At 42.8% G+C, this 9,085-nt stretch overlaps 1 non-coding gene across 1 annotated transcript; it reads left to right on the forward strand.

The window, feature by feature from the left end:
- The first annotated feature begins 8,758 nt into the window (after nucleotides 1-8,758).
- On the forward strand, nucleotides 8,759-8,865 carry LOC141669504 (small nucleolar RNA R71). Its single transcript, XR_012553784.1, has one exon. It is a non-coding gene; the product is annotated as a small nucleolar RNA R71 (small nucleolar RNA).
- Nucleotides 8,866-9,085: the final 220 nt, after the last annotated feature.

Below are 9,085 nucleotides of genomic sequence, written 5' to 3' on the forward strand. Positions count from 1 at the left end.
AAAACACTCATGAGATCACAACTTCATTACTACTTCCTTCAATAGCTATTGTTATTACCTTTAGCATGTGACGGTGATGATATTAATCGAATAACATGAAACTGATAAAAGCCAACTTTCATTGTACTAATACCATTCTACCAAACATCCACAATTAAGATGGAAGTTGAATAGTCATCAATTATGTTGAGTTCCTATATGTCTACAGAAATTGACAACACAACGATTTAAGCACAAGTTATTCCTTTTGATTACACAGGGCAAATAAAACTGTTAAAGTTACCCACAAATCATGCACATCATACATGAACCTATGCTAGCATGGCAAGTTCTAAACCTCAAGATCCACCGTCGCTTCACAAGAGATTAACACCCTATCTTATATGTTCACGACGCAAATAAGACGAATACGCACAACCAATACTAGATATCATACAATCATCACACACAAAAGTACTAAACAATTAACTAAAGAATTCCATAGTAAATCCGTTGCAACCCCATGATCACGATTAGCCCATAATAGCACTTATCGTCATCATGGGTTCATATGAAATCATGATAAAAAACACAAGAAAATAATAACTAAACTAATTATATTAAATTAGAGTATGTCACAAGAGTAAATAGGTTTAAAGTAAGAAAACTAGCATCCAACGTTACAACAAAACAAGAATCACAAGAAAATTTGCTTCCTCTTCGTTGCTGTGTGCTAAAACGGTCTTCTTCCTTATCTCCTTCGCTCCTTGCGTAATACCACGATCCTCTCTCGTGAAAACGTCTCCAAATCTACTTATATAATAGTCCCATAAAACTCAGATTACGTAGAAGTGGAAGCCAAACAGAAGTAGAAGTCCTAAAATAAACTGTCTTTTTTCCCGACCCTGCGCGGCCGCTCAGCATAGCTGAGCGGGCGCTCAGCTTTCTGCGCGGCCGCTCAGCTATGCTGAGCGGGCGCTCAGGACCCTTCTGGAAAATTCCTGAGTTTGCTCCGTTTCTTCGCCGTAATCTGCCCATTTCTTTCCTCTCGCAATGGTGAACACATGCCAAGGCTTATTCTTGATGATTACTCCTCCGAAATGCAACTAATACCCTGAAATGCATAAACACTAGAAAAACGCATCAAATACACAAAATACTTGATTTCAAGGCACCAATTTAAGCCATTTTAAGATGTTCTAAGTGGTATAAAATGCCACTTATCACACCCCCAAACTTAAATCGATGCTTGTCCTCAAGCGTCACAGACTCAAAAACAAATAAAAACATGCATGAATGCAATCTATATGAAAATGCAGCGATCCCCCTTACTACGAATAAACCAACCAAATTGCAACAACTCAACAAATGCAGTTAGGCGACTAAAGATCAATAAACTCATGCAAACGAACATACAACCAGAAACGTGGTGTGTGCAGATGCTTAACAGATATGCTTCGGAACTAGACCAATTATTTTGACTCGACTATCCTCAAGGCAATCACATGATTATACAAAGAATAAAAATTCTAGGCACAAAGTGACATACAACACTACAAGAATTCTAGAGCTTATTACGGAATCATGCTTTTTATTCACAACACAAATGCTTATTTGACCGTGCAATGAGTGAGGTCCACAAAAGACTTGTACAATGGTATCCATGTAGCTAGCGTTAGGTTAGCGGATCCCAGACTCTAAAAGCCTTAGGTCACTAGGCACAAAGCCCCCTAAGAACTTAATAACTCGAATACCAAAGAGCCCACTCGTGATCAATTATGCATAAGCACCACAATTTTTTCTTTTCTTTTTTTTTTCTTTTTTTTATAAAATTTCTGAGCAAGTGCGTTTCGCTCCATCTTGCTCAACCCTAGACTACTCGCACAACATGCGAGCCGGCTACTAGCCATTTGACGCCTAGCCACAACTAGCAACAAATTCCATTTTTTACTCCAATTTTTTCTTTTTCATGCCTTTATCACTAAGAACCTATTATCGAATTCTAAGCATAATAAATAAATTAACCTCGAAAACAATCAAATCATACAAACAATCTAGCCCTTAAGCATTCTCTTAGACTTAGTTAAAATACAAGTGCTTCTAGCATGCATATCAACTTACACGACTCAATATCACCTTAATGCTATCACTACACTCGCATCAATATCACAATTCAGTCGATAAATCATCGCAAAAGGGATCATGGTATATGCATGAGCTACATGATATGATAAACAAATAAAGCTATATATAAAAAAAACTATATGGTATAAATTATACAACTATATGAACTAAACTATCATGAATATGCAGCTATATGACACACACACAGTATTCCTTAACTACCACCCCCAAACTTAAAATCTTCACTGTCCCCAATGAAAGTAGTAGAAAGGAACACAGGGTATACCTACTCGGAGTCATCATCATCATCACCCTCAGTGGGTGGGGTATCAGGCGGCGGGTATGCAGAGTCCTCACCAAAAACTGGCCACTGGATATCAGCTCCAAGGCCCTGAAAAGCAGTCCCTAACGCAAGGGTAAACTCCTGAGCAAACCTGCTCTGCGTCTCGTACATTGCATCCATCCGCCGTGAAAGCCTCCTATACTGGGTATCAGCCATCCCAGCACCCTCCTGAGCTCTCGAAGAACCAGCCTCATCACGCCTAGGCCTAGCCATAGTAGCACCTCATGCTAGACGCCCTCCTGGAAGACGATAACCCAGCCCATGCTCCTCGGGCTCACCACCGGTCCACTCCTGCATCCCGTTCAGAGTCCCAGAATCAATCGGAGCAGCCGGCAACTACAACTGCTCATGAGCCGGCCAGTTCACTCCTACTGCTCGGCACAGCTTCGTAACCGTGGATGCATAAGGGATGTTCATATGCTTAGCTCCCCTCAAAAACTTCAGAATTCCTTGGTAGATAAACTCACCAAGGTCCACATAGTACTCCTCATTAAGAATTCCCCACAACAACTGTGCTCTCTCAACTGTGACCTCGTGTGCATGCGAAGAAGGCAAAATATTAGCACAAATAAATGCATTTCATGCACAGGCATACCTGTTCATAGCGATCGCCGGGAAGTGACGATACTCATTAGTGCCGGTCTTGAAGGTCCAAACTGTGCCCGGCCTACAAAGAGTCGCATAAATCAAATCCAAGTCAAAATCCTCAGCAGTCTTCTCATTCCAGTTCTCCTCCTCGGGCTTCCTCTCTCGCTGCCCAATCACACGGCGAATCGCCGCAGGGTGATAATCAACCGTCAGCCCTCGGACCACAGAAAACCCATTCTTTTCGGCCTTCGCGTTCGCATAGAACTCGCGAACCACGCTCATCGGCACTGCTTCGGGCGACTCACAAAAAGCTATCCACCCCTTCTCTGCAATCATGGGTAGCAACTCACCATCCCTCCCCGATGGTAAAAACCCTATCTCCTTCAGAATCGGCTTCCCCAAAAGCCTAGTGTACTCCTCCTCCGCAGCTCTGTCAGTCAACTGAGGCCTTGCAGCAGTACCCCTTGATGAATCAGCAGTAGGGACTGTGCTGCTGTTATCGATAGTTCGTGCTCTCTTGGGTGCCATTGAATCTCGAATAAAAGTGTTTAAGAACTGAGTTGTGGTGCTTGGGAGAAAGTTTAAGTGTAGGAAGTTTGTGGGAGATATGTAGGATATGTGTATGTATATATAGGGTGTGGAATAGGTTAAATTAGATTAGGGTTGGGGATTGAGGGGTAAAATCATGGGGTAGTAGGAACAAATCGTGGGTTTATGGGCTAAAGTTGGGTTTTATTATTTTTTTCTGATTTTTTTTTGTTTTTTTTCTGAACTAAAAAAAATTCATTCAGCCGACCCCTGAGCGGTCGTTCAGCAAAGCTGAGCGGACGCTCAGGGGGTCACTGGAAAAATTTTGTTTCAGCCCCATTTTTCTGATTTTTTTGTGTTTTTGGATAGGTTATTAACTTCTCAGGGTTCCTGTAACAACAAATCATGGGTTGCCTCCCACGCATCGCTTTTTTTTCGTCATTAGCTTGACGTTGCATACCTTTCTCAAGTAGTCAACAAAATGGCACTAACCACTTCTCGGTTTGCCATATCCCCATAGTAGTGCTTCAAACGCTGACCGTTAACCTTGAATGCTTGGTCCGGATCATTCTAAAAAATTTCCACCGCTCCATGTGGAAACACAGTTTTGACAATATAAGGTCCAGACCACCTCGATTTCAACTTTCCAGGAAAAAGTCGGAGACGAGAGTTGAATAAGAGAACTTGTTGCCCCGGTACGAATAACTTGGGATGTAGCTTCCTATCGTGCCACCTCTTCACCTTTTCCTTATACATTTTGTTATTCTCGTACGATTGAAGTCGAAATTCATCAAGTTCATTAAGCTGAAGCATTCTTTTCTTACCAGCTGCATCTAAATCCAGGTTCAACTTTTTCAACGCCCAGTAGGCCTTATGCTCAAGCTCCGCAGGTAAATGACATCCCTTACCGTACACCAACTGAAATGGGGACATACCAAGTGGAGTTTTGTATGCTGTTCTATAAGCCCAAACAGCTTCATCGAGCTTTAAAGACCAATCCTTCCTTGACGGACAAACAACCTTCTCTAGAATGCGCTTGATATCTCTGTTAGACACTTCCGCTTGACCATTTGTTTGCGGATGATAGGCAGTAGCCACTCGATGATTCACATTATAACGCTGCATCATAGAAGTGAACTTACGGTTGCAGAAATGCGACCCTTCATCACTTATGATTACCCGAGGTGTTCCAAACCTTGTGAAAATCTGCTTATGAAGAAAATTTAGCACTGCCTTTGCATCATTTGTCGGTAAAGCTTTGACTTCTACCCATTTTGAGACATAATCGACTGCCAGCAAGATATACTGATTATTGCAGGACGAGACAAAAGGCCCCATGAAATCGATTCCCCAGACATCAAATACCTCGACTTCAAGCATCACATATAACGGCATCTCATCCTTTCTCATCAAATTTCCCACTCTTTGGCAACGATCACACCTTAAAACAAACTGATGAGCATCCTTAAACAAAGTAGGCCAGAAAAAACCTGCTTGCAGAATACGAGCTGTCGTCTTCTCACCACCATAGTGTCCACCATAAACCGTGGAGTGGCAGTCTCGTAATATCCCCTCCGTCTCATAGAACGGGATACATCTCCTGATGATCTGGTCAGCTCCCTGTCTAAACAAATATGGTTCATCCCACATATACCACTTCACCTCATGCAAAAACTTCTTCTTTTGAGCGGAGGTCAAATTAGGAGGCATTATATTGCTGACGAGATAGTTTACAATATCTGCAAACCATGGTTCTTCCTCCTGAACTGCAAACAACTGCTCATCCCGAAAAGATTCATTGACTAATGTCCTATCTTGTGAAGTAGAATCGGGATTCTCCAACCTAGAGAGATGGTCAGCTACTTGATTCTCAGTACCTTTTCTATCCTTGATCTCTAACTCAAATTCCTGAAGTAAGAGCACCCAACGAATGAGTCTCGGCTTCGAATCCTTCTTGGAAACCAGATAGTGAATGGCCGCATGATCAGTGAATACTGTTACTTTAGTACCAAGCAGATAAGATCGAAATTTCTCGAAACCAAAGACTATAGCCAAGAGCTCCTTCTCCGTAGTGGTGTAGTTCATTTGGGCCCCATTTATGGTCTTAATCGCATAGTAGACCACATGAAAGAGATTATTCTTGCGCTGTCCCAGAACTGCGCCTACCGCATAATCACTCGCATCACACATCATCTCAAACGGCTCTGTCCAATCTGGTGCTGTAATAACTGGTGCAGTGATCAAACTCTTCTTGAGAGTCTCGAATGCCGCCAAACATTCATCATCAAATTTGAAAGGCACATCTTGCTCAAGCAAATTGCACAACGGCTTAGATATCTTTGAAAAGTCCTTGATGAATCGCCGATAAAAACCCGCATGACCAAGAAAACTACGGATTCCTTTCACAGAAATAGGTGGTGGCAGATTTTCAATGACTCCCACCTTGGCCTTGTCCACCTCCAGACCCTTGCTAGAGACCTTATGCCCAAGAATAATGCCTTCACGCACCATAAAATGACATTTCTCCCAATTGAGCACCAAATTAGTTTCCACGCACCTTTTGAGTACGGCGCGAAGATTATTCAAACATTCATCATACGAATGTCCAAAGACGGAGAAGTCGATGAATACCTCGACATTATTTCCAATCATGTCAGAGAATATAGCCATCATACATCTCTGAAAAGTGGCTGGGGCGCCACATAACCCAAACGAAACTCTGTGAAAAGCAAACATGCCAAATGGACAAGTGAAGGTAGTCTTTTCCTGATCCTCTGGTGCAATACAAATCTGATTATACCCTGAATAGCCATCCAGAAGACAAAAATACTCATGACCAGCCAACCTGTCAAGCATCTGATCAATGAACGGAAGAGGGAAGTGATCCTTCCTCGTGGCTTTGTTCAACTTTCGATAATCCATGCATACTCTCCATCCTATAACTAGTCGAGTGGGGATGAGCTCATTCTTCTCATTTGCTACAACAGTGATACCTCCTTTCTTTGGTACACATTGTACGGGGCTCACCCACGAACTGTCAGAAATAGGATAAATGATGCATGCATCCAGCCATTTCAGAATTTCTTTCTTCACCACCTCCTTCATGATAGGATTCAGTCTGCGCTGTTGTTCAACAGTCGGCTTACTACCTTCCTCTAGCAGAATTTTATGCATACAATATGAAGGGTTGATCCCCTTGATGTCTGATATGGTCCATCCAATAGCCGATTTGAATTCCCTCAAAATCCTTAAGAGCTTGTCTTCCTCACTACCTGAAAGGTCAGATGCAATAATAACAGGTAAAGTAGATGCATCACCTAAAAAAGCATACCTCAAGTGTTCAGGTAATGGCTTGAGCTCCAAGGTAGGTGCTTCCTCTATCGATGGTTTGAGCTTTCCTTCAGCATTCTTGAGGTCAGAAGTACCAAGAGATTCAAATGGCATGTCCAGCTTTCGCTTCCAGGGAGAAGCGTTCAGATATTGTAATTGCTCATTGTCATCTTCATCATCGCTGTCAAAATCCCCCACTAAGGCCTTTTCCAATGCATTAGACATTAGCATGCGATTGAGTTCCGAAGTAACCGCAGAATCAATCACATCCACTTTTAAGCACTCCTCATCTTCTGTAGGGAATTTCATTGCCTTGAATACGTTGAAGGTCACATCCTGATCTTGTACCCGCATAGTAAGTTCACCTTTTTGCACATCTATCAAGGTACGGCCAGTAGCCAAGAAAGGTCTTCCCAAGATTATGGGAATCTTCTTATCTTCCTCAAAATCCAGAATAACAAAATATGCAGGAAAGAAGAGCTTATCCACCTTGACTAGCACATCCTCCACTATGCCCCTTGGGTAAGTAATGGAATGATCAGCCAATTGTAGAGACATGTATGTGGGTTTTGGATCAGGCAAATCCAACTTTTTAAAGATCGAAAACGGCATCAGATTGATGCTTGCTCCCAAATCACAAAGGCACTTGTCAAAAGTCAACTTGCCAATGGTGCAAGGAATGGTGAAGCTACCTGGATCTTTCAGTTTTGGCGGTAACTTTTGCGGCAGAACAGCGCTGCATTCTTCTGTGAGAGCAACGGTCTCAAGGTCATCCAGTTTCACCTTCCTTGAAAGAATACTCTTCATAAACTTCGCATAACTAGGCATTTGCTCCAGAGCCTCAGCGAAAGGTATATTGATGTGAGGTTTCTTGAACACCTCCAGAAACTTACCGAACTGTCTATCCAGCTTTTGTTGCTGCAATCTCTTAGGAAAAGGTGGTGGAGGATAGAGCTGTTTCTCCCCTGTATTACCCTCAGGCAGAGTGTGTTCAACAGTAGTCTTCCTTGGTTCCGCCGCTTTCTTCTTTTGCTTAGCTTCTTCATCTCTAATTCAGCTTCTCCTTCTTTTGCCTTTTTAGCATCAGCAACTTTTCCAGACCTTAAGGTAATAGCCTTGACTGGCTCTTTAGCTTCCTTCCTGCCTGGTACTTCCTTGTCACTGGGAAGAGTGCCAGGTTGACGATTGAGCACTGCATTGGCTAATTGACCGATTTGATTTTCCAAGGTCTTGATAGAAACCGCCTGACTCTTGCATAACAGCTTAAGTTCCTCAAAATCAGCACTAGTAGGTGCAGCTGTACTTCCCTGTTGAGGATATGATTGCCTTTGAGCATACTGCTGTGGTTGCTGGAATCCAGGTGGGTTAAACTGTTTACTCACACCTTGCTGATACGGTGGCTGAACAGTATTCTGATTATTCCCCCAGCTGAAATTTGGATGATTTCTGTTATTAGGATGTTAGGTAGCTGGCACAGGCTGCTGTTGTCGCTGATAATTATTCACATACTGAACAGATTTGTTGACAAGAGAACACTGATCCGTAGCATGAGAACCTGCACAAAGCTCACAAACCGTAGCTATTTGATTAACTTCATATGTAGCCAGAGAATCAACCTTCATTGACAGCGCTTGAAGCTGTGCTGCAATAGCGGTGGCTGCATCGACTTCCAGAATACCTGCTACCTTACCAGACATCATCCTCTGAGTTGGTTTTTGATGCTCATTTGCAGCCATAGTCTCGATAAGATTATAAGCCTCAGTATAGCTTTTAGCCCATAAGGCGCCTCCAGCTGCTGCATCGAGCATGGGCCGAGATTGGGCCCCCAAACCATTATAGAAACCAGTGATCACCATCCAATCAGGCATTCCATGATGTGGACACTTTCTCAACATTTCCTTGTAGCATTCCCAAGCTTCGCACATAGATTCTGTAGGTTGCTGCGCAAACTGAGTAAGTGCACTCCTCATAGCAGCAGTCTTTGCCATCGGATAAAACTTCACCAGAAACTTTTGCGCAAGATCTTGCCACGTAGTGATGGACCCAGCTGGTTCAGAATGTAACCAGTCCTTAGCTTTGTCCCTCAGTGAGAATGGGAAAAGCCTCAGCTTGATAGCCTCATCAGTCACGCCATTATACTTAAAAGTGCTGCAGATCTCGACAAAATTCCTTATGTGCATGTTGGGGTCTTCA

This window comes from Apium graveolens, chromosome 6, assembly GCF_009905375.1.
Source record: "Apium graveolens cultivar Ventura chromosome 6, ASM990537v1, whole genome shotgun sequence".
Lineage (NCBI taxonomy): Eukaryota > Viridiplantae > Streptophyta > Magnoliopsida > Apiales > Apiaceae > Apium > Apium graveolens.